The sequence below is a fragment of the Somniosus microcephalus genome, chromosome 8 (genome assembly GCF_052327205.1).
Source record: "Somniosus microcephalus isolate GS21.2 chromosome 8, FLI_Smic_1.0, whole genome shotgun sequence".
Classification (NCBI taxonomy): domain Eukaryota; kingdom Metazoa; phylum Chordata; class Chondrichthyes; order Squaliformes; family Somniosidae; genus Somniosus; species Somniosus microcephalus.
The window spans coordinates 174,552,447-174,556,769 of record NC_140994.1 but is presented as its reverse complement, the minus strand read 5'-3'; the positions used below and the strand labels follow the sequence as shown (position 1 = coordinate 174,556,769).

Sequence of the window (4,323 nt, the reverse complement as noted above, 5' to 3'; positions counted from 1 at the left end):
GTTCTCCTCAATACTGCCAGATCCCCGAAGCATCTAAAGCTCCAAACTTATCTTCAAAGTCCTACTGGGCCACCAGATCTCTGTTTTCAGACTTCTTCCCCCCCCCCTTATTTTAGATGCTTTGAGCCTTTCTTGATGCTCATGTTGGGGTAAAATAGAAGTCTTCCCTCCTCTCAAGCGGACCCCCTGAGATAAGGGGTCGACACTTGCCCTATAGCAACCACAAATTCACCAGACGGACACCTTGGATAAGTTTCACGATCTTTATTCATGAATATGCATGGGGAAAATCTCAGTCTCATCCCAGAGAAAGGATTCTTCCACCGAGTATCAAATATGTAGAGCAATTATACCCTAACTTGAGGCATGCACCCCTCATGCACCCCCCTTCTACGCTCATTGATTGGTCTACAGAATCATGCTTTGAGAATCTGTATGTCCTGTTTTATCTTATTAGCTTTACAGTTCCTGTCTTATCTTAAGCAAGGACACAAAACCAGCTTATTAGTTTTACAGTTCCTGTCCTATCAGGGTCCTACATTCCTAAACAAGGATAGGAGACAAACTTATCAGCTTTCTAGTTTCCACTAATTTTAATTCTAAGAAGTTATAGTTACTTCTAACTTTTAATTCTAAGAAGTCATTTTTGTCCCCTTACAATCCCCCCTTATGGCCCTTGGCGATATGCCCAAGCCAGGCCATTTCCCTATTACTTTCTCATAGGTGAGCCCCAGGTTTGTCCCTCTGTTTGGGTAGCTACTTCCCAAACAGCAGGATCCGCCTGTTGACTTTCCCATCGAGGTTATATAAGATAAGTCCTTTCTGCCGGACTTTTTAAATTTTCCTTATCCAGTTTTTTACTTATTGCTCTCGCTATGGCTTGTCTCTTATTCCTGCTACATTTTTGACAGGATAACAACAACAAGATCACCAATATAATGCCTTGTACAACAACCAATACATGTGATATTATCCTTATCCAGGGGTTTGCACATTGAGACCAGCATTCCAAAACTTAGTATACCAAGGCCGACTAACCAACATTTCTTCAGTGTCCTTTTGTAGCTTATCTATTTCTTCCATCAGAATCACATACTTTTGTCTCTGCTTCTGAATGTCGTGCTCCAGTTGGGTCTGTTCTTCATTCAGTTCAGGTATCGGTTTTCCTTGTGGTCTTATTGTCTTTGCATACCCTTCTCGGATAGTGTCCGTCACTATCCCATTAGTCGTTTCTTCTTTTAGTTCAGTATATATGATATACCCGTTTATATGTGTCTCTTCTTGTGGGGTAAAGCAGAAGTCAGTATTCATGATGGCACAGGAGGTGGTCCCTCCCTTATTCATAACTGTCATATTAGGTGCCTTGGTGCTTACACACCATTCTCCATTCCCTCGCGGGGCGGCAGTTGTTTCAGAATCCCGTGTCATTGGCGTGATACTCAATGTGCACCCTTCCGTTCGGTCGTAACCACAGTCATCCTTGGTCATTCTTGGTGGATCTCGGCATAAAACAACTTGGTTATTTCTATAACAATCATCTATGTTAATACCCCTCGTACTGTTGTTTCCTTTAATCACATGTCTGGACAAGTCATGGTAGCGCAAGCGAGTTTGGTTCCTTATCTCCCCTATATTGTTTGTTTGGTATAAGGGATCTCCTTTTGTTACATCAGACTGCAGTATTGATGGTACAAATCCTATTATATTTAAATGTCCGGTTATGCATCTAGCTTTTGGTATCCACGCATAACTATTCCTCTGTACCTCACACTTATGAGTCATGTTTTTATCTAAGGTCCAATTGGTAAATACATCATTCGGTATCCAATCCGGCACTTCTCCATTTTGGAGTTGCTCTAGGTTATGTTGTACTTCACTAAGTATCCATGCTCCATACCCTGCGCAAACTATTTCCGACTGTAGTTGCCGGCTCACGTCTTCCCCTGCTTTGTTTATCAAATTTATAGTTCTGGCGTAGTTCGCAACGTGCGGGCCACTTGTAGCAATTCTCCGTACCATCACCTAGCTGTGTCTGCAGTCTTTGATTATCCCCTTCCCTACCCAACAATTCTTGTAAGATTCGGATTAGGGCATCAACCCGATCGTCTATGGTGTGCAGGTCTATAGTGTTCACCATTGCAACCCTTGCCGCGTATCCCACACCTGCCATTTCTAGTATCCCTCTTTTCTCTCTGTCCCCTTTTCTACCTGTCTTCCTTTTCACATTAAATGTCATGGTTCTTGATTCAGGGCCTTCAAGAGCTCGTAGGGTCAAGTTATTGTACAGGCTTATTGTTTCCTTTCCACAAAAGCTGGGAATAGTTATATCCGTTAGGTTTAGGAACACCATAATTATTCGTTGGCGTACCCCAAAGTGTATTTTATCCTTGGTTTTCTTTATTACCAATCCCCCTTTTGCTCCAGATTTCATAGTTGGGCACGTAGGTGGTGCTGGGGCCGTGATGGTCGGGACCGTTGCAGTAGGATGTTTAGTAGTAGTGGAGTCATTGCGGGGGCTAATTTTCCAACAGCAGTAATCTGAGTCTGGGCATTAGGAGCTTTGGGAGATTGGGCAGATTCCCCATTCATCCTCCCTTTGTTGGGGGTAACCGGAGAATTGAATGTAATCTAGCTCGCATTTTAATTGCACCCCTTTATCCGGCACACATGAGAATATCTCATCATTAATTTTCTTGAAACATATGGTGCCTACCTCTTTCCATCTCACTACCATCCCTCTTATATCGGCATCTCCTGTGTACCAGCCAGGTCCATCGTTGAATACACTGATACCCGTTAGTCCAATACTACAATTTAAGTTTGTGGTTGTTCCGATTGTCATTGTTTATGTCCCTTGCTCCTGATCACAGCTAACGTCGCTCGAGTTTTTGTAGTACAAGCCTTGTTGGTTCTTTTGGCCGGCCTGCACAGCTTCTCCTGTGGCTCTCCCTATAAGGGATAAGATCCTGTAAAACATAATATTTCCCGGTCATCACCGGTTAATTAGGGTCCATGCCTTTTCAACTGTGTCCAGTGTTTTCATCTGCCGGTGCCCCTTATATCTACGCATGCGCTCGTGTCACTTACCATTATTACCTGATGGGGTCCGGTCCATTTTGGCGAAAACCCGGGTTTTGCTGGGTTTATCTTTACCATTACCTGACTGCCTACCTGGGGTATTTGGACTTTCTGTTCCTTAGTGTCGTTCTCTAAGCCTTTAATTACTTGCTGTTCCCTAGCCTGTGCTTTCAGGTCATGTAATAGCTTATAGAGTTCCATCACAAACCTCCGTATTCTATATTTATATGGTCCTACGTCCTCACTTCCTGTGACCAGTACCTCGGGCAGCCTCATTGCTCTCCCCATCATTAATTCAAAGGACGTCAGTCCTGTAGTCCGGCTAGGGGTTGCCCTTAATTTCATCAGGACTCGGGGCAACATGTCCACCCAATCCTGTCCGGACTCATCGATTGCCTTGGCTAATGCTGTCTTTAAGGTCCTATTCATTCGTTCCACTAATCCGGATGACTCCGGATGATATGGAATATGGAATTTCTGTCTAATCCCCAGTAGGGCACATGCCTGTTTCATCACCTTTCCCGTAAAGTGTGTACCTTGATCTGAGTCCAGCTGCAGCGGCATCCCCCATCTAGGTATTATTTCCTCGGCTAAGATTCTAGCTGCCGTTTCGGCTGAGCAATTTCTGGCGGCGAAAGCTTCTACTCATCTTGTAAACTGATCTATTATAACCAAGCAGTATGACTTTCCCTTTTGGCTGGGTATTGGCCCGGTAAAATCTATCTGTAAGTTTTCCCAGGGTTCCTTTGGTCGGAGTTGGTGTCCCATTCTGACCTTTATTTTTCCACCGGGGTTATATTTGGCGCATGTCGGGCATTTTCTGCAGTAATTTTCTATATCTCTACCCATTCCTTTCCACCACCAACATCGAGACATTGAACTCGTCATACTTGTTTTACCGGTATGTGCGTACCTATGGTATATACTCAGCAGGCTTTGTCGTATGCACTCTGGGGCTACCACATTATCATCTTTCCTCCAAACCCCGTCTGTCCCTTGTTGGGCTCCCATCTGCTTCCACCCATCCTTTTCTTGTGGTGCGGCTTCTGCCTGTACCTTAAACATGTTCACCTCCTCGGGCCCAATTGCACATGCACCAATTTGGGCTTCATTGGTCAGATTCTCTTCCTCAGCTGCCCGCCTGGCTGCCTCATCTGCCCATGCATTGACCTGTTGGTGTCGGTCAGTAATCTTCTTGTGTGCTTTCAGTTTTATTATTGCGCCCTCTTGGGGTAGGAGAGAGGC

At 44.6% G+C, this 4,323-nt stretch overlaps 1 pseudogene; it reads right to left on the bottom strand.

Moving 5' to 3' along the window:
* Positions 1–205: 205 nt before the first annotated feature.
* LOC147113937 (uncharacterized) lies at positions 206–3,115 on the bottom strand (annotated as a pseudogene).
* Positions 3,116–4,323: the final 1,208 nt, after the last annotated feature.